This window comes from Sphaeramia orbicularis, chromosome 3 (genome assembly GCF_902148855.1).
Source record: "Sphaeramia orbicularis chromosome 3, fSphaOr1.1, whole genome shotgun sequence".
NCBI lineage: Eukaryota > Metazoa > Chordata > Actinopteri > Kurtiformes > Apogonidae > Sphaeramia > Sphaeramia orbicularis.
In genome coordinates this window covers 32,519,993-32,542,682 of record NC_043959.1, presented here as the reverse complement: position 1 = coordinate 32,542,682, position 22,690 = coordinate 32,519,993, and positions in this window count along the sequence as shown.

The following is a 22,690-nucleotide window of genomic DNA, read 5'->3' as shown; positions in this document are numbered from 1 at the left end:
TGGCTTTTGTTTACATGTTGAAGTGTCCCTCAACAAAACACTGGATTTCAGTGTATGAATGTGTGTCTGTTTGAATGTGCAAGTTGGAATAAAAAAGAAAAGGGATGGTACAATGGTTACCACTGTTACCTTACACAAAGGAGGGAAGACGGTCAAGGGTTCATGGCTATGGCCTCCTCCTACCACCTGGAACAGGCTCTAGCTCCATCACTATCCTCCAGAGGATTAAGAGGTTCACCACTTAACCATTATAATGTAACAATCATGTTTATGGTCCTTTTAACCATTATGACTACACTACATGGGGAAAACATCACATAGAGAACCTTCATGCTGTACATCCATGAAAAAAGTGATGCTGGACACAAGGTAGTGATGCGTTATTTTATCACATGAACACTGGTGTACATGAAACTGTACATCGTGTGTGTGTGTGTGTGTATATATATATATATAAAATTTCTCTGATAGCAGTGGCAAACATTCACATATATAATATACAGTTAACTTAGCCTGTTTTTTCTAGGTTTTCTCATGGTTTTCACTGGGTTTAGATGTTGCTTGTTGTTATGATATGCAGTCTGCCTTGGTAGTAGAATATGGTAACACCGAGGTATAAGGGGAAAGATAATTTGGATTAGGAAATATATAATTTCACATTTTGTTATATGTATATATATATATATATATATATATATATATATATATATATATGTATTGCCCCCACCCTGAACAAAGGAAAAAAACAATTAAATACTTGCTAAAGAAATCCCCTGACAACAAACATTACTCTTTAGTCGTTAGTGATGTAGTTTAGGTACCACACTGAAGCTGTATCTCTGAATCTGAGGGGCTCAGAATAGAGCCACTGCTCCTCCACATCAACAGGACCGAGCTGAGGTACTTGAGGTATCTGGTCAGGATGCCTCATGAACACCTCCCTTGTGAGGTGTTTCAGGCATGTCCAACTGGGAGAAGACCACAGGGCAGACCTAATTGGGATGGATGGATGGATGGATGGACGGATGGATGGACGGATGGATGGAAACTGTTCTTTATAATTTCTGGCCCCCCTGGAGGGTAACTACAAAAATAAAATAAATAAGCAAAAAATAACATCAAAATCCACCTAGAATTTCACAATCTTTAACGTAATCAAATGAAGTAAGTTTAAAAAAACAAAACAAAACGTAATGAAATAAATCAGTACTGAAGGTAATACACATACACCGTTTTTTCAAGCAACCCTGCACGTGAAAATGCCTCACCTGGCCACTTCATATATTTTTAAATCATCCTACCTTGATGCCGGTATAAAGTCAACCATTTGGGATTACTCATGAAATTTGTATAAAGAAAAGAAATCAATATTAACGCCCTCCAATCAGATGTGTGCAGCCCACATGTCCTTCAGTTGGAGTCTACCAAACCTCGTTCATTTTCCAACAGGGAGCTGAAGCTGTTCAGTATCACTGTATTTGGAATCCCCAGATTTGTTTGAGAAAGAAAAAAAAAAAGACTCCCCATTTATTGCTGCCTTAATGTCAGTTGCCAGTTTGGTCATTCTGGTGGTTGTCCAGTAGGTTGCTGTTATCAGGTAAATGTGGTTGGTTTGAAGAGCACCTCAAGACTTCAGATTCCCATCAGAAAGGCTTGATGTCATGGTAAAGATGGGAAAATGTTCTAAAAACGCATGAACAGACATGTTTCTTTAGGTATGGCTTTTTTAGGTAGCAATCCCAAACACCCCCAGTCTAATGTAAGCTCTTCAGACCATCATATATCTCTGCATATGGTGCTTTATGATTCTCTGATCTGTGTAACTGAATGATTCCAGTCACAGGCATCCACATCTGGACACTCAAAACCTCATCTCAGTCTCTTTCCAATGTTACACTTAATATATCCAGAGAAAACACCAACCGATGCATGCAGGACAGAATTAGGCCACTGGTTCTGTCTCAAATTGAGCCCCAAGACACAGCGTTTTCACATGGCAAACCAAAGAACGAAACCCCCAGTAGAATCCCTTCTGTCATCTGGTCCCGAGACTTTCCAATCATATACCACCAAAAATGTCCAGCCTCAAAGCAGCACTGCTTTCCAACTACTGATCAGAGTAAACCAAATCATTAAATTAACAAAAGATGCTCTTCCCAAAACTCCAAATAAACTTTTGCTGTCTGGCCCTAAACCACAGATACAAATTGGCACAGTGTCTCTTTACTGTCAGAGATACAAAGAAGAGACAGATCCTGACTAAATACAGACTGACTGACCATAGTCTAGCCACAGAAAGCACAAAGAATGAGGTGCGCTTCCTCTGAAAATATGACGAACATGATAACATCAGAGTTGAAAGGTTGAAGACAGGAATTTGACTAGTTAATCTGAAACACCACGGAGCAAACTGTTCATTTATAAGAGCAACATGCAGCTGCACCATACAGCGGCAAACAGAGATACAATTAAAACATCACAGAATAGCACAATTACTTTGCCATGGGCTATTATACATATGGAAACACTGACATGCAAAACACGTTAACATATGTTTTGCATTTTTCATGTTAATTTTACTTCGTCCATCTAATTACTGAAATGCATCATACTCGATGCTTCGTTCACTTTCACAGCAATAAAACTTCCGATTGAAAATTGGATTAATAAAGATTGTGATGGTGATTAGTAAAGATGTTTATATAAGTAGCTTTGAAAAAAAATGTCTGTAGAACTGCACAATTCATGAAATTGCAATCACAATGCTTGCCTATGCAATTATATTACAAAAAATATAATGGTAAAAAGGTGTATGGTGATGTTTTTATTCAGTGAAAATAGTGAAATACTGTTTAAAAATACCAGATAGATAGATAGATAGATAGATAGATAGATAGATAGATAGATAGATAGATAGATAGATAGATAGATAGATAGATAGATAGATAGATAGATAGATAGATAGATAGATAGATAGATAGATAGATAGATAGATAGATAGATACCAGAGTGGGTAATTCTGTTAACAGTCTCCAATATGGTTTGAGTGGATTATACTAAAACATTTCTTTTTTTTTTTTTTTTCATAAAGGTGCATTTCATCAGCAGACATTCAATAATCATCAGGTGAACAAACATATACACATCCATGCTCAAAAAGGAGCAGGATGAAGAAAATCTTATATTTCTTGCCCCCTTCTAAATAATCATAGCTTTAATGGTTAGCTATACACAACTAGCTATAAAATCATACTGTATAAAGTCAGACAAACCAAACAAAATATATCCAAAGATAATACAAAATGAATACAAAACCAAGTGCAAAACTACAAACACAAAACTGTGTAGCTATATTGATTAGTTGCTACATTGATATACGAATGATCTGGGGTGCCACTAGCAATTGTAGACCCCATGAAAGGTAAACTTTGTGGGCCCTTCATAAAATCAAGTGTTTGTAAATTTGTCATCGGAGTGGAGGGGGGGAGGGGTAATGTACGTGGTGTAGGGGCGGGAGGTATACAGGGTGGGGAAGCAAAATTTACAATATTTTGAGGCAGGGATTGAAAGACAGTGTATGACCAATTAGTTTATTGAAAGTCATGAGAATTTATTTGCCACAAGAAAATTTACATAATAGTAAATGTTTTTATTCTATGTGTCCTCCTTCTTTCTCAATAACTGCCTTCACACACTTCCTGAAACTTGCACAAGTGTTCCTCAAATATTCAGGTGACAACTTCTCCCATTCTTCTTTAATAGTATCTTTCAGAAAGTTCACATTGCTGTGTGATGTTCTATTGGTAGTATGTTCTAAAACGCCCCAAATAGCAGAATCCAGAAGGTTTAGATCTGGGCTAGAAGGCGGCCATAAACATGATTCTCAAAAATTGCTAAAGTTGGATTTGTTGCTGTTGTCAACAAGTGTTTTGGTGTTCTTGTGTAAGATTTTAACTTCAAATCATATTTTACTGCATTTCTAATGGTCTTGTTGTCTACCTCAAGTTCAATTGCCATTTTTCTCATGGATTTGGTTGGATCCTTTAGGATTTTGGATTTGAGAGCTTTAATAAAAGCTTTCGTACATTTTTTTGTTGCTTCCTCCACTTCCAGACTTTCTCGTAATAGTTTTGCTCATAGTCATTCTCTTCTTTACATTATAAACAGTCTTTATGGACACTCCAACTATTTTTGAAATCTCCTTTGGTGTGACAAGTGCATTCAGCAAATCACACACTCTTTGACGTTTGCTTTCCTGATTACTCATATGGGCAAAAGTTTCTGAAAAGGTATGGATAATAGTGTTAGGTATGATTATGACATCAATATATGTTTGGTTTCAAAACAATTGACGTAGTTCCTGCTGAGAAAAAACAACTAAATGTTCATTGTAAATTTTGCTTCCCCACCCTGTATACGTGGGGGGGACGTCATAACTACCATAACTGGCGTGAAACCAAAAATTAAACTTAACTTCGGACGTCCGACTCCTGATTTCTATGCCTGTCTTTTACTCCGGAGCTTACACGAAATTTTCACAACTTCTACCCTATACCCACTGGGAATGCTGGACCCTATGAATTTGCCATTTTTACCCCCCCTTTACAGCGCCCTACCTTATGATATACTGACTGGCATACTAAAGCATCTCCTATCGCTATATTTGTCAAAAAATGTATACTTTTTAACATCATTTTCATGCACTCATTTTCCTTAAGTATGCTGTCATGTAATTGTTTTGTGTTTTCTAAAATGATCATGTAAAACTGTAAGAATATTCACTACCAGACCAAAGTTATTTTCAGCCTCAGGTAATCACAGATCTAGATGGATGTTTCCTAATTTGAATTGGATTGACCCCTCTCTCTCTCTCTCTCTCTCTCTCTCTCTCTCTCTCTCTCTCTCACTCACTCTCTTTCATCTTGAAACACACTTTGATGGAAGAAAATTCAGACACTGAAAGCCTTTCTCAGTCCCAGCTGGCCAATATGAAGTTCAATTCTGGGCTATTATATTGGTCCAATAGAAGACACTGTCTGCTATTCCCCAGCCTCCATTAGTTCTGTGTGACTTCGAGATCTGTGACTTTAAGATGGATATTCATCTGGAATGACCGCAGATGGCCCCAGAGCATCTTGGTCTTCAGCTTCACAGCATTCATTTTACTAAGCCGCCGAAAATTAAGACCATTTTTGTGGAAGAAATCAATCGCGGCTTCTCTCTGCAAACTAAGCGCGGCACGGTGCTATGAAAACGGTTTACTTTAAAACCTCAGTTGATGTAAAGTGATTTCACTGTTTTCATATTCTCAACATTTTTCAGTAGAGATCCAAGTATACCAAGAATGGCCAAGTGATGAAGGGGATAAGACTACACAGCTTTATATTTGTAGCGCCATTAAGATCTGACGCCTTTGAAGAAAGACAGCTTTGTAAGGATGTGTGGGTGGTAGAGAACGGACAAATAAGATACATCACAGAAGTAAATGGTCCAACGCTTGTTTAACGAGTTATATCAGAGAGCCATCAAAGGCCTATTGGTTCAGCTAACATGCTCGCACTTGCGGTTATCAACATGTCACTGTCAATTGTGAGGCTAACTATCTCCATACAAGCCCCCACCCTACCCATTCCACTTCTCTTAGCAACAGATGCTGCATTGAAACAACAATTACTCTCACTAGCGTCCTCATCAGAAGCGAGTGGTGGACTATTCACACACACTCCAGCTCTTGTTTATGTAGATACAAATTGGCCCGTGTCTCTTTTCATTTATTAAAGATGAGTATATGTGACCCTAGAAATGCCAATGTGCTTTGCAGTCAATACAAGACAAAGGACTAACTCAGAGGCAAATGTATTACTTTTTACTCCATACATCAGGGGTCTCAAACATGCGGCCCGGGGGCTAAATGCAGCCCACCAAAGGTTCCAATCCGGCCCGTGGGATGAATTTGTAAAGTGCAAAAATTCTACAGTCAAGGCTGTCGAACTCATTTTAGTGCAGGGTCCACATACAGACCAATATGATCTCCAGTCAAATAATAACAGCATAATAACCTACAAAAAATAATGACTCCATATTTTCTTCTCGGTTTGATGTGAAAAAAATAATATTACACTATGCCTATAAATAATGACAACTTCAAATTTTTGTCTTTATTTTAGTGCAAAAAATAACATTAAATTATGAAAATACTTACATTTACAGACTATCCTGTAACAATAAAATGTAAATAACATGAACAAATATGAACAACCTTAAATGGCGAAAGAAAATTAAGCACAGTTTTAACAATTTTCTGCATGTTACTCAGTGTTTAGTGTCTTTGTGGCAGATACTTCAGAGCAAAAATAGGGCTAAGAAGCCACTCCAGGACCCACAAAAACTGAAGTCAATGCCATCATTGAGACTGATGGACAAACAACAGTGTTTTTGTAGATCTGATCCGTAATGCACATGTATAAATGATAACTTGAGGCAAAATATTGTTAAAATTGCACTTATTTTTCTTAAGAAATTTCAGTTTTTTCAGGCTATTCACATCTTTTTGTTTGGATAGTTTCTAAAAGTAAGTATTTTCATAATTTAATGTTGTTTTTTTGCACTAAACCAGAGACAAAAATTTGGAGTTGTCATTATTTATAGGTTATTATGCTATTATTTTACTGGTCCGGCCCACTTAAGATCAAATCGGGTTGAATGTGGCCCCTGAAAGAAAATGAGTTTGAGACCCCTGCCATACATTCATCTGACAGCTTTAGTTACTTTTCAGATGATTCTTTTTCATCACACTCCTGTCCTGAAAACACACTCATCTCCAAATGAAGCGTTGGATGTTTGTGATAAACTAAAGGATTAACTTGAGAAGCTCTACTTCCTCTTAAGCTAAACAAAGGCTTTATAAACCCTGTTGAAGTAGCTGGAAAATGCATTGTAACAAAACTGAAAGCAGTGCTGTTTTTCTGAGCTCCTGAAAGGTTGACTTTATAAAGACACGTGGTTCTCACGGGACAGGAACACCTCAAACAAATGCTCATCTCACTGAATGTGATGCGTTGCTGTAGGTTAATAACTGTTTAACCCTTTATTGGGCAAGTGGCAGCAACAGTTACAGTTTTTCTGCATGAACAGTGAGTGTACCTGCTTTGTTAGGTACCATGAAGTAATGGTACTAATGTAAGGAATGATGTTCAAAGGGAGAATGTGGACGTGGACAGGGGTCTGGATCAGCACTGATGTTGGTCTAATGTTTTAAAAGTGATGTTCTAATGTTCTAAAATACATGTTCCTTTCACCATACATGTGTTTTTCTTTTAGTTCTTTTTTTTTGCCTCTGTGAGTAAAGTACCAAATATGGTAACTTCATTGACCTTGATTTTCTACATTTAAAAAAAGTAATTAAGTTTTGTTATGTCTTGTTCAAATGTTGAATTTTAGAGTATTTCTATGAGTGCCCTGTAAAGGGTTAACAACTTCTGAAACACTGATTGTATTTAAACAAAGAAATAATTCAACTAAAATGCAGTTTTTTAGCTTTTCGGTAGCATGAGATGTCTCTTTTTTTATTTTCAGAGGCTCTGTAGTGAACATGGAAACATGTAATTTCTTCAACACTGATTCAATAGTAAAACCAGTATAGTTTGATATAGACAGTGGTTGTAGACACTTGTGTTCATGTTCAGTCAATGGAATATTTTTTTGGAGATAAATCATGATAGCTTCAGTTTTCTGGGTTTTGATAAAATAACCTTTGAATTTACTCCAGGCTTTCATGAACTTTTACATGATCAGTAATTTAAATAAAGGAAAATAGCTGATTTCTACTAAAATATCGAATGTAGAACTAGAAAAACACTCAGAGAGCGCAGACCTCCACCAAGACAGATCAGTCCCCCCCGCCCCGATCACCACCAAAATTTTATCATTTGTTCCTTGTGCCAGTATCACCATTTCTTGAAATTTTCATCCAAATCTGTCCATAACTTTTTGAGTTAACTTGCGTACAGACAAACAGACAGACAGACAAACAGACAAACCAACACCGGCAAAAACATAACCTCCATGGCGGAGGTAAAAATCACTTAGAAAAAGTCCATTTCTTTGGACGGCACCACAAAAATAGTTCTAGGTCTTTAAGTGTCAAACTAGTCCACATAATTAACTACCAAATCCTAAATAACTTTCACAGATTAAGTACATTTTGCCGATAATACGTTCACACTTTTACATAAGTCGAGCTTTCAATGCAGATATTTCATTTCATTTCTATTTATTCCAGTCATCATAATGTACAGTTTCTGCCTAAAGGAAAAGGGTGAATCTAATTTTAAACGCAATTTCAGAGTATTTCTATGAGTGCCCTATAAAGGGTTAACAACTTCTGAACCATTGATTGCATTTAAACATGAAATGATTTAACTAAAATGCAGTTTTTCAGCTTTTCAGTAGCATCAGATATGTCTTTTTTTTTTTTTTTTCAGAGGCTCTGTAGTGAACATGGAAACATGTAATTTCTTCAACACTGATTCAATAGTAAAACCAGTATAGTTTGATATAGACAGTGGTTGAAGACACTTGTTTTCATGTTCAGTCAATGGCATATTTTTTGGGAGAAAAATCACAACAGCTTCAGTTTTCTGGGTTCCGATAAAATAACCTTTGAATTTACTTCAAACTTTCAGGAATTTTTTTACATGATCAGTAATGAAGGATAATTAAATAAAGGATTAAATAAAGGAAAATACCTGATTTCTACTGAAATGCAGAAAATAATAGAAAAACCCCTTAGAAGAGCTCAAGCGTAGATGTAAATTTCTTTGGATGGCACCACAAAATAATTCTAGGTCTGTAAGTGTCAAACTAGTCAACATAACTAACTACCAAATCCTAAATAACTATCACAGTTTAAGTACATTTTACTGATAATACGTACATGCTTTTACCTAAGTAGAGTTTTCAGTGCAGATATTTCATTTCATTTTTATTTATTCCACTCATCATAATGTACAGTTTCTGCCAAAAGGAAAATTGTGAATCATTTTAAAAACAACTATTTTTTACACATCCTATGACTGAAAAGGAGCAGAGAAAGAAAAAAAAATCCTATTTTACATGCCCCTTCCTCAATCTATAAATAAACAACAACCGTAGATGGTCTGTCAGTCCCAGTTCCTCACAGCTAATATGTAAAACAGCAACAATCAAGAGCCATTCACAGGAAGAATCTTTACTTGTATGAGTGGTATTCACAGTGTGGTATTAGTACTATTGCCTAAGTAGAGGATTTGATGACTCCTTCCACTGCTGTACATTATGGCCCTTATTTGGGGCCAAAATGCTGCTGGAGACAGTTGTACAATGTGAACGAACATGCTTGGTTTTTGCCCAGGTGATTGATCAGGGTCTCTTCACAGCTTGTATTCACCAGGCCCGTTCAGCGTCATATTAATGTGAAGGCAATTACAGTGGTAAAACCGACATATGAATACGCTGCCCTTGAACACCTCCTCCCACTTTCTGGATAGCACAAAAAGAAAATGATTACAGACCATTAGGCAGAGCCTGAAGTAGACATGCCAATTCTGCCGGCCAAAATTAGAGGCGATGCAACTTTTCCAGATTTGTTTTATTTATTCATTCATTCATTTATTTATTTATTTGCCGGGGTTTTGTTTTGGAGGGTGTAGCGCCTGTCAATAAGCATGGCCATGATAGTGTGGAAGTACTGCCAGTTTCAATAAAGCAGCAGAGAGATCACCGCAATGAAAGGTGACCTTGGCATAATTGAGATTCATCACTGAGAAAGCCAGGCAGCTGAAGTGACGGGGAGGAGAGAGAGAATGAGGGGGGAAAAAAAAAAAAAAGGGAGGGGGGGGGGCTAAAAAAACAACAACATAAATACCGCTCCTGTTTTATGGGGGAACCAGCCAACTGTTGGTAGGACCTGAATCTCAATGTCAATGACTGTATTTACTTAGGCCAAGACTGCAAGCTCATAGACTGATGTTCTTCGCTATGCTATTTCTGCAAGCAGCACACACACCAAATGATAAAGAAAAAAAAAAAAAAAAACATAGCCTTTTGTATCAGCAGACAGAAAGAGACTGATTTAAAGCAGACAGCATGCACTCTGGATGAGATAACAAACCAGATGCATGTTGGGAAGCACACATTTCAACCACAGCGCAGAGGAGGACAATGACAGCCCTCCATCACATGTGAACTTGTGTGAAGCAGCGTGGTGGTGGTGGACGGCTTTTAAGGCACTCTGGAGGGATGCAAACACAGTGCGGGATGAATAGGGGTGAGAGGGGCTGCTGGCATATATGGCAATGGATTATACTGTCCTTTCAGATGCACAATATGAATGTTTGGGTCTGGGCTGGAGCCTTAACATATCAGCCACACAGAGCTCCTGGGCTGGGGTTGGGATCCCCCAGACATCCAAGGTTTTCTATGGCCTATAACAATGGCCCACATTCTGGGTCCACAACCCACCTGGCCTTGTCTGATAAATGGCTTTGAAAGAAGACACACACAGCACCCCGGCCAGCATGCAGTCCGTGAGCCCAAACACATCACTCTGTGTTGCTTCACTGGTTTTATCGCATTTCTTTCCCGTCTAGCTCTGTCTGTCTGGACTTACCGCTTCCTCACTGTTGTCTATATGAAGGTGTAAAGTACTAATCCAGTAATTAGGGTAACATTTCCTTCATATTAGATGATTTATGGGACGCAGATTAAAAACAATGAGAGGGTGGAATATCCTGTCTCGTCCCCGACATGGGTCAAGCTCTAACAAACTGAACCCTACATTTCCCCTGATGAAACCATTGTTCATTAGAAAACTCAAATAACACTGTGTTATTCTCATATCTGCATTTTTCTGCGGAACAGAAAGTGTTTTTTTTTGTGTGTGTGTGTGTGTGTGTGTGTGTGTGTGTGTGTGTGTGTGTGAAAATATCTTGTGCTGATGCTGCACAAACAAGTAGGTACTTCCATTCTCTATAATTAAGCGGCTTCATAATCTTTTGAGGATTAAGAGGCCAACTAATGACCAAAAAAAAAGGGATTTGGTAAAATCAAAAAAAGGATTAATTACTTCTCATACTTTGCAAGGTGACAGTAATTACTTTCATCCACTCAAACAAAAAAGGGAATAAAATAATTGGCAGACACTTAATTAAAGGTTACGGCTTTGACGTAATTGTAAAAGACAAGACAATTAAAAGTCCTATTATTCAATCAAGATACACATGGAGTAATTGGTGTGTTGCTCTCTGGAGGGCTGGTAAATGTGGACTCTTTTTTTTTTTTGGTTTGGTAAACATCAAGAGGATAGCGAGAAGGATGCTACATCTCTCCAACTCGTTCACACAAGGTTATTCCTAGGGTTCAAACTTCAGAAGGGCCCTGGGGGGAGCTCAGGCACCTCTATAACAGATTATGGTGAGCCCCATAAGAATTGAAAATGTGAAAACCTCCCATTAATGTCAAGGTTATATCTGCGAGACGCCTCCAAAAGTCAATGGGTAGACTCCCAAGAGGCTCTTTGTGATTTGTTACCTGGACTTTTCAGACAGGGCTACCTCACAGACATGGAGATTTCTGCAGAGATAAAAAGCCATGTCTGGGTTGAGTGCTCAGTATGTGGATGGTGTGGAGTTGGATTCCTCAGCAGATCTGACTCATTAGAAAAGCTTTGTCCAGGACAGACCCAGATTTGTAAGTTTTTTGTGTGTTAGCCGTATGTGTTTTTTTTTTTTTTTACTTGACTAATATACAGGGTGGGGAAGCAAAATTTACAATATTTTGAGGCAGGGATTGAAAGACAGTGTATGACCAATTCGTTTACTGAAAGTCATGAGTATTTATTTGCCACAAGAAAATTGACATAATAGAAAATGTTTTTATTCTATGTGTCCTCCTTCTTTCTCAATAACTGCCTTCACACGCTTCCTGAAACTTGCGCAAGTGTTCCTCAAATATTGGGGTGACAACTTCTCCCATTCTTCTTTAATAGTATCTTCCAGACTTTCTCGTAATAGTTTTGCTCATAGTCATTCTCTTCTTTCCATTATAAACAGTCTTTATGGACACTCCAACTATTTTTGAAATCTCCTTTGGTGTGTCGAGTGCATTCAGCAAATCACACACTCTTTGACGTTTGCTTTCCTGATTACTCATATGGGCAAAAGTTTCTGAAAAGGTATGGATAATAGTGTTAGGTATGATTATGACATCAATATATGTTTGGTTTCAAAACAATTGGCGTAGTGCCTGCTGAGAAAAAACAACTAAATGTTCATTGTAAATTTTGCTTCCACACCCTGTATATGTTTTTCCATATATCAAGTATATCCAACAAAAGCGAACATGGATATTGACTCAGTTCCCTGGAGCTTTAGGATTATCTGTTAAGGCTAGCATTAAATTGTCATCTTGAATACGTCTTTACATGGGGGATATGTTGCTCTAACAAATCCGTAAACCTCTACACTGGCACTTCACAGATTCTGTATAACATAGAAATCTTGTTTCTGTGTGACGCTAATGACAACAAAGCTCACATTAACTGAACATAAGCTTTGTCATTTAAGAGGATACATGAAACTGTAAACCTCCAACATGTATGCTAAACTTTTTATGCTTTAATGCTTTTTATTCTCATTAGCCTTTGAAAGGAGATAAAAATGGGGTCACAATTCAGGAACCAGGAATGTGCGGTTTTTCATTTTTATTTTATTTTATTGTATTTCTGTTTTTATTTTTTTATTTTACTGTATTTCAAATTTCATCTTATTTCTTGCACTTCAAAAATTCTATGCATAATCAAATATTTTAATGTGCGCTGCTTTTATTTTTATTTTATTGTATTTCTCACATTTCATCTTATTTCTTGCACTTCAAAAATTCTATGCATAATCAAATATTTTAATGTGCGCTGTTTTTATATTTATTTTTATTTTATTGTATTTCTAATCAAATCTAAATGTATTTTAATATTGTATTTTTTTCAATCAATGTGAAGCACTTTGGGCTACAATTTCTATATGAAAGGTGCTATACAAATAAAGTTTATTATTATTATTATTATTATTATTATTATTAAACATATTCATATTCAACATATGACTCTAGCTAAATCTGATAGGGGTAAAGTGATGACCAAAAAAAAATTCTCCGAATAAGTTATATTTGGAATGAATGGCTTGCCTTATGCTAAAGAAATATATTATTTTGATTTAAATGTTCATATCAATGGATGACTAATTATCACAATAAATGTAAAATCTTATTTCATCTAGAGTTTAAAGAGTGAAAATTAAAGAAACCAAATGGTTATTTGTGTTTTTACCTATTCCTTATGATCAGAACATGACACTTTCAAAGCAGTGGGAAATTTCTTAAAACTATATTAAAAAAAAAAAAATAGACTGATAAAATACTTTCTAAAAATGTAAAATTGGGTAAAATTATGAAAGCATTAAAATATGGTGTTGGGTATTTTTGCTGACAGTTTACAGAAAATAAACTGCTATGAACAAAAGGAAAAAGTACACTCACCGGCCACTATATTAGGTACACTGATTCAACTGCTCATTAATGCAAAAAAAGGTTAAAGGTTAACTCGCTTTTTCATCCCCATAAAGAATTTTGGTCTCTGCATTTTACCCATCCTAATACGCACAGTACCAAGCATTAGCAATTAGCATTAGCATTATGGCAAACATATGGCGGCAGCTCAGTGTATATAGATACGCAGACATAATCATCATGACCTACAAAAGGTAAAAAAAAATGCATTAAGGATGAGCAGCTGACAAATTTACAACAATGCTATCATGTTGTGTCATACTTTCAGTGAATGGTTGAATCTACTTTATGCCAAAGCGATTTAAGTCAGTTTCGAAGGTAAAAAGGGGTCCAACACTCACAAGGTGTACCTATTAAAGTGGCCAGTGATAATATAACTTGCCATGAAATTCTGTTACAGCAATTATTAATATTGTTTCATCACCCAGCCCAATTTGTCGTATAAATGATAATGTGACCGTCAAAGCAGATAATGTGCAGTTCAATAACATTTCAACAATCATTACAGGTTGTTACTTGTAACGACAGGTGTCATCATATATGAGTTAGTGTGGAATTATATTTGTGCCAGTTTCTTGAGCGAGCAACGATAGCTTCTGAGCGCACAATTAGAGATTTTGAGCACATAAAAATATATTTTGCAAGCACATCAATTATATTTCAAAAAGAAATTACGCTTGAGCAAACAAAAATCGATATTGTGCTCCATAAATGTTGGTTTTACTCATAATGTTCTCTCACAAATTCTTTCCATGGCGCACAAACAGACCGCTGCGTTCGCTCACTTTCCCCTTCCCTCTCTCGCTCAACCTCCCTCTCCCTGCGCGCTCAGGTTGTCGTGTCCGCACGCTCAACTTGACACACACGTTACAATTGTGCCACAAAACCAACCAATCAGAGAGCTTGCGGAAATACACTCTGATTGGCTGTTCACTCTCCAATTAGCTCGCTAGTTGCATTTACCCGAAAAAAAAGCGCTCGACGAGACAGACACGGACCGGAAGAGGAGGAATTGATTCTACACAAACTTCGGTCAGTATTTATTATTATTATGATTATTGTCTCATGTCATGCCACTACTTTGTTTAGTTTTTGTACTATAGTGCCGTAACGTTAGGACTGTGTTGTCAGGGTTTACATTATATCTGTTTATTTGTATAAGTTCGTGTAGAATCAATTCCTCCTCTTCCGGTCCGTGTCTGTCTCGTCGAGCACTTTTTTTTCGGGTAAATGTAACTAGCGAGCTAATTGGAGAGCGAACAGCCAATCAACTGATTACAACGTGTACATGTAACAAACTTATTTTTTAAGCAGAAAAAGCTCTTGATTTTAAGCTTAACTTACCAACCCCATGAATCATTTTTTAGAGTGTATTGAGTGTGTTTTATTCTTTAGTGAATAAATAATAACTAATAATAAAATATAGCAATAAAAAATACGGAATACATGCCTGACCTCTACAAGTCAGACAGAAACAGACGAGCAAGGACAGAATATTGCAGCTACCGGCTCAGTTTTTTTTTTTTTTTTTTTTTCATACATTTAACAGTGGTTGACTCAGATATGTAGTTTTGTACTGATTTGTCCATGCCTGGCTTTTGTCTGAGTTTTCTGAAATATTACTTTGACAGACATATCAGACAAGCAGCCCGCCAACTTGGATAACAACCTTTTTCAGTCTCTTCAAACTCATAAAACTCAAAAGTCAGACTCCTCACTGTAAGAGGCCACGACGTCTTGTCTGCGATATCTAGGTCAGACTTAATCAAATGTCACATTCTCGGCCCAAATGACTGATTCAGAGAGCAGCCATCACTCACGCTCGCCTCCTTATGGTTTGCTTGATCTCTGTCTCTGTCTTTTGCCTGATGACTCTCTCTTCAGGTGTGCCAGCCAAGGTAATACTCCTCAGGTATCTTTAATTACCTATCATTTAGTATTCATGGCTCAGGTATTCATCATCACTTTCTTTATTGCTCACCGGCTGAAGGATGAGGATTTTCCTCAGTGACATGCTCGCCCCGAATGGAATTACCACCTCTTTCCTCTTCACATATATAAATATATATATGTGTAAAGAAAGAAATGAAAAATGGCAAGTTCTGCAGATGAATTAAAGTTTTTTTTTTTTTTTTTAAATAAGATCATGATACGGTTTCACTGCGTCCAATGGGAGGAATACATTTCTTATCATTTCTGGGAGTGCTGTTATGGTATTTTTCTCTATTTGACTTCTCTATCCAGAACGACTGCAGCTGCATTATTCCATGAATCTATTAGATCTCAGATATTACGTTAACCCATAAAGACCCAAACATCCACTGGCCAAAATCATCTACTGATTTAAAATGTTTAACACCTATTGATCCACTAATCCTATCAATCCATGTAAATAATTGGTGTAAAATACAGTTTGTCATCTTTTCATGGTCATCAGATATGACCCATTTGGAGGTTTCAGAGGCTCCGTAGTGAACGTGGAAACACCATCATCTTCTACAACATTGATTCACCAGTAAAACCCATGGAGTTTCATGAATACCAGTGGATGGAGACAGTTGTTTTAATGTTCGGTTAATGATTTCTTTGCTGCAGTAGTGTAGTGGTCCCTGGAGAAGTGGGTATACTCTCAGTTTTTGGCTTCTTCTTCACTGTGACATGTCAGACTACTTTATTTAGCTTACTCAAAAATTCATCAGTAGTATTTGCTCACTATTATAAAATTATCATGACTTGTTCAGAAGCAGTTTGTAGGTTTTACTGGTCACACAAACTTACTGCACGAATATAAATGGATTTAACATGAGGCAAACATACGATAATGTTAGCCTTTCATAACATTAGCCTTCATAACGTTAGCCTTTCATAACATTAGCCTTTCATAACGTTAGCCTTCATAACGTTAGCCTTTCATAACGTTAGCCTTTCATAATGTTAGCCTTCATAACGTTAGTCTTCATAACATTAGCCTTTCATAATGTTAGCCTTTCATAACATTAGCCTTTCATAACGTTAGCCTTCATAACATTAGCCTTTCATAATGTTAGCCTTCATAACGTTAGTCTTCAAAACATTAGCCTTTCATAATGTTAGCCTTTCATAACATTAGCCTTTCATAATGTTAGCCTTCATAACGTTAGTCTTCAAAACATTAGCCTTTCATAATGTTAGCCTTTCATAACATTAGCCTTTCATAATGTTAGCCTTCATAACGTTAGCCTTTCATAATGTTAGCCTTCATACCGTTAGCCTTTCATAACATTAGCCTTTCATAATGTTAGCCTTCATAACGTTAGTCTTCAAAACATTAGCCTTTCATAATGTTAGCATTTCATAACATTAGCCTTTCATAACATTAGCCTTCATAACATTAGCCTTTCATAACGTTAGCCTACTCACACAGTTGAACTATTGGTGACACCATCTCTTCTCTAAATGTGCAGTCATATGACCAGTAGTTTAAACGAGTGACTCATTCTGAAACCACCTTAAATCTTACCTCAGAATAATGTGTTCCATCAAAGTAGGTTCTCTCAGTACATGTCACTCACTTGAAATATGTTTATTCTGCCTTTCTAGTTCACATTTCCAATAATCGAGTATCTTTCAATGAAATGTGCAGTGACCTGTCAATCAACTGGGGTGGCACTGGCATCTGAGGCGTCCAATCAGGTTCCAGAGGTGGCCAGCGCTAGTTAGCAATATTTTCCTCTGCATACTCTGCCTCTGATTGGCTCATCAGTCCTCATGCCTAAAGTTAACCAATCTAATCAGTGAAGGCAGCGAGTACTAGCCAATTAGAGGCAGAGTAGAGCGGGTCATGGCTTCACCATCCTAGGGGAAAAAATGGACAATTTAGCTCAGATACTACTGTAATATACTGAATGGTGTGCATCAGGGGGGTTTAGAAGTGGGTATACCCAATGCTGACTGAAAAACAAGTGGGTATACTCCTTATACCCCGGACTACACCTCTGCCTTGCTGAAAAAGTCACCTTTTCTTCAGTTTTCTCTATTTCTGATATAATAACCCTCAACTTTAATGATACAGTAATATTTACATCTGCAAAAAGTATCCATGAAGTGGCCCAGAGACTGTCAACAGCATTAGAGGATCTGCAGAAATGGGTAAATGACTCATGTCTCTGCTTGAATGTAAAAAACAAAAACAAAAACAAAACAAACAAACAAACAAAAATCTATATCCTTTTCAAAAACAACAACAACTGTGGCTCCAGCACAGATCTACCAAGAATTAAAAAACATACAACTGTTCAAATACCTCGGGGTGACTCCAGATCTAAAACTGTCCTTCAAAAAGCATGTTCAAACATTCAAAACTGCTGATTTTAATTTATGTAATTTTAAACACATTAGAGCATCCTTGGCAGACAAAACAGCAATGACCTTTTTATACTCAGTGATACTCTCTAATATTGAGTACTGCATTACCAGCTGGTCATTTACTGGCTCTTCTGTCCTTAGGCCAGTTGAGTCCTGCTACAAAAGGGCATTCAAAGTCCTGGACAAGAAACCATTTTCTTGCCATCACTGCAACATTCTCAGTAAATATAAGTAGCTACATTTTTACAATTTTTAACAATTTAAATTTGCCCGTTTAATTTACAGAGTTATTATTAGTTTAGCTCCTCCCATACTGAAGGAGTTTATCAAACAGAAAAATAATGTCAGACTGGGGGGGGGGGGGGTTACAAGGGGGCAGAGTTTGTTCCTACCCCTCCCCACCTACCCACACACACACACACACACACACACACACAAGTAACACAAGCTACTGTTAGAGGTGACTGTGAAATCCCTTCTAGGCGGACGTCATTCTCACAGTTGGAACAGCATCTTTCTCTCTGTGAGGGAATACACACGTTTCCTCACTTTTAAAAGACATTTGAAACTGTGGTTGACAGACAATCAAGAATGTGACCATGAAATAACATGAGATCGAGCCTTGTGCAATATATTTATATTTGTGGACAGAGATTATATTTATATTTTATGCAGTGCTAGTGATGCACATATACACCTTGATTGTTCTTTTCTTACTCCTCTACTGCACTCTTTTATGTTTACCTTTTACACTCTTCTATGTTATTTGCACTTTTCTATGTTATTTGCACTCTATGTTTACTTGCACTGTGGGACCTTAGAGTCCAGTAATTTCGGCTCTCTCTGTATACAATGTACATGGCAGAACTGACAATAAAGATGACTTTGACTTTGAGATTGTTTAGATTTAGTGCATCCTTAAAATAGAGTATTTAGGTGTTTCTGCTCAATATTTTGTGTAGGCTAATGGTGCGTGCCGTACAGATGAATTTTAAATTATTTTGTGCTACATGTCAGTGTTAACATTGTCTGTGCTGCATTTTATGGTATCTGTATTTGTCCCTGTATGTATTTTGTGTGTTTTTGTGTGACATCAGCTTGCCAGGAGATCTACAAATGGAAATTAGCTTTAGGCTATAATCTGTCATATTTACATTTTTTTTTAATGTTCATTAATATGCATTGTTCCTCCTTTTCTTAACCCATAAAGACCCAGTGTTACTTTTGTGGTAGTTCCCAAATATTTCTTTCTCTCTTGTTAACCTTTCTTGAGTGATTCATCACCATTTATCATAATATTATCCTCTCCATTTTGCCTTTTTTCAGTGAAAATCATGTAATTTCCTATATTTATTTTAGTGATCATGTACTGTGATCGTCATGCTGAGATTACATTTGAGGGTTATTATACTAAACACAGAGAAAACTTGATTAAAAGTGACTTTTTCAGTCAAATCTATCATTAACTGAACATAAACCAAGTGTGTCCATCCACTGCCATTGATCCAACTCCATGAATTTTACTTGTGAATCAATGTTGTAGAAGATGACAGTGTTTTCACGTTCACTGCTGAGCCTCTGAACGTCCAAATGGGTCATATTTGATGACCATGAAAATTTGACAAACTGCATTTTACACCAATTATTTACATGGATTGATAGAATTAGTGGTTCTAAGGTTATTAAACATTTTAGATCAGCAGATGATTTTGGTCAGTGGTGTATATTTGGGTCTTTATGGGTTAAACAAAAAAAATAAAAAATAAAAATCTGAGATACATTATTTGTGCTGAAAAATGCAAAATAAGCAAGATAATATTACAATCAATGGTGGTACATCACTTAGAAAAGGGTAAATATACTGAAAAATTCATCTGGGCACTTCCATAAAAGAAGCACCGGGTCTTTATGGGTTAATTACCAAATATAGGAATAATGAATTTCATCTGATATTTGCATCATGTACAAGCTATTTTACAACATTTTTTTTAGTGCTTGTTTTATTCATTTCATTTATCAGTTTGTTGATTTTTTTTTTTTTTTTTTTTTTTTTTTTTTGTTGATGTGTTTCTATTTTTCATTCCTGTTGCTTCATTTAGTGCCTGTTTTCTTCATCTTTATTAAATCTTGTTAAAACCAGTCCGACTTTCACAATGTGTGTCAAGTGCAAAAGTGACTCCTTTTTCAATTTTTTATTATTTTTTTTTAATTTACAGCTGAAGGACAAAATGTCAAGTGGTACGAAATAAAACTGCAAAGACAAAATGTACTTATGTTTTCCATTGACAATGTATCACCCATGTCATTCTGGAGGCTGTATAAATGTGGATATTTTCTGTTTTTTATATTTATTTTTTTCTCTATGACAGTAACGGAATATCTTTGTGAAAAATTACCATAAAGATAATACTCTCAAATGCCTTGTTTTGTCTATAATCCAATTTTCTGACATTTTATAGACCAAGCAACTCATTATCTAATTGAAAAACTAGTCATCAGATAAAAGTAAACACTAGTTGCAGCCTTATTGACATCAGTTAACTCAAACTGTGTCCTATGCTTTCCCAAACCCCTCCCCCCCACCACCCTTCTATCAGCCAGATCCTATTAATCTGTACTGGCTGTGCATCCATCAAGTTCTTAATTATGAAGTTTCATTTGTTAATTTACATTGTCAAAAAAGTCTCTTACAATTGGCTCACAGCTTGGGCATCTGCTCATTCCAATTCTGTTCTGTAAACAGAATGTAACATTATTTTTTTTGTCTAATTACACCAGACTTGCATTTATCTTGCCAAATCATATAATCTCTGTATTTTTTTTTTTAAAAAGAATCGTTCATTTGTACACGGCACAGCATTGCATTCACTCAAATCGACTTCCTTTTCACTATAATGACTGTTAAAAATCTATAAAATGAAATGCAGTCAGATATAAAACCCTGTTGTGGGTACTATGGTAATTGTGCAACTGAAGAACAGCGATTTGTACCCATGTGATTTAATGCGTAAAATATGAGTGTGAAATCCACAGCTTTCAAACACCAGAAAGCCTTTGTTCAACTGGATTTGCCTTGAAGGAATGAACAATCTAATCAAAGCTTGTTCCTCCTGAAGAATACTGTTAATGAGTTGCAGCATTTTCGACGTTTTCCCTCTGTCTTGTGGGTATATATTCTAATAAGTCTTGATGTCTAATTACCAACCGGAAAGCTGCTAAATGTTTCCGTAGACGGTCAGTGTTGGCACATAAAACATCAAGGGCGCTATCACTGACATAGATTATTTTGAAAGCTGATATTTAACGGTGGAAACACATTGCGCGTTCCATATTTCAGCTGAAAATTAACTGTGATGGCGAGGATGGAGCAGATGTTTAACAGGTCAACAGTGACACCAGCTCTCTAGCACCAAATGCTGTTGTTGTCGCAGCATTTTGCTCCTCTGATTGAACTGTTTGACACCCGCTGTCACTCCTCTGCTACCCACATGTCTGTCCAGGGAAGCACACAACAGATGGAAATGGGGATGGGAATAATTAAGCAAAACAAATGTTTTTTTTTTGTCTACGCATTTTCCCTACTTCACGTTCCAGTAAACGTTGCAATGTCCATTGTTAGTCTGACAGCCAAGAATACTCATCCCTGCTGGAATCGAATCCACAAAGTGCTGTTTACCACAGTCACACATTAACTATGCCACTTGGGATGAGTAGTTTGCAATTTCTTTTCATTAAACTATTAAGCTGTGATAAGAAGACATGGACTTTTGGAACACTTAGTATAATCCCCCTCCTCTTCAATCTTGTGAGCCAGACTCTCTTTCTCTTTATCGAGAAATTTATTCCAAGAAGAGAACATTTGGCTCAAGTCATATGTCAGATAGCAGAAAAAAAAAAAAACACTGAAAGAAAGCCAGGAAATAAGCAAACAATGTTACAAATAACCAAATTGCATTAATTTTGTTGGTTTGCAGGGGGTCCATTAAGCTGTCCTTTAATGTTCCTTGAAAGTATTTCCACTATTAAGGCTAGAAAGAGCGAGCAACAAGATAGCAAACGGCAAAATGCCAATATATAACAGTGAGAGAAGTATAACAATGAAAGTGGATTGGTAATTAAATTATGAACAAACAATCTCGTCCACTTTGTCATTAGTTCCCAGTGATGGCAGAAATGATGTGGGTTCATAATAATACATAACTACCATCTATATAGGAGACTAGATGTCGAGTACTGGAGGAAAGGAATATATCAGTTGAACCCTCCATTCCAGCTGCCAAATTGGTGACCAGTGTTAAAGCACCTGAATTAAAGGAGTGATATTTTGCTTTTTTAAATGGAATTATGCTTTTAAAACATTTCCCTGTGTTCTACATAAACTGTAAATGCTATGCTTGGGTCTGAATCCATCATTAATTCAACTCCACAGGTCCATCTTCAACCCTATTTCTGAGTAATGACACGAGAAAGGTTGTTTTGAGCGCTGGTCCTTTAAATGCAAATGAGCCACTTCAAGCTCCACCCCCTCCAGGTTGTTGACCGTGCTTTCTGTCCTGTTCAGCCACTTGTGTTCATTAATTCAACCAACAACTGAACATTTTAGGTCATCAGCTCAAAGTTTGGACATATTTTCAGTATGGACTACATCCACTGCTGCTGATAAACAATTATGTTGTACTCGGAGAAATGTTCGTCAGAAGTCTTGACCTTATAAAAAATCCATCCATTTAAGAAATCCATAATATTT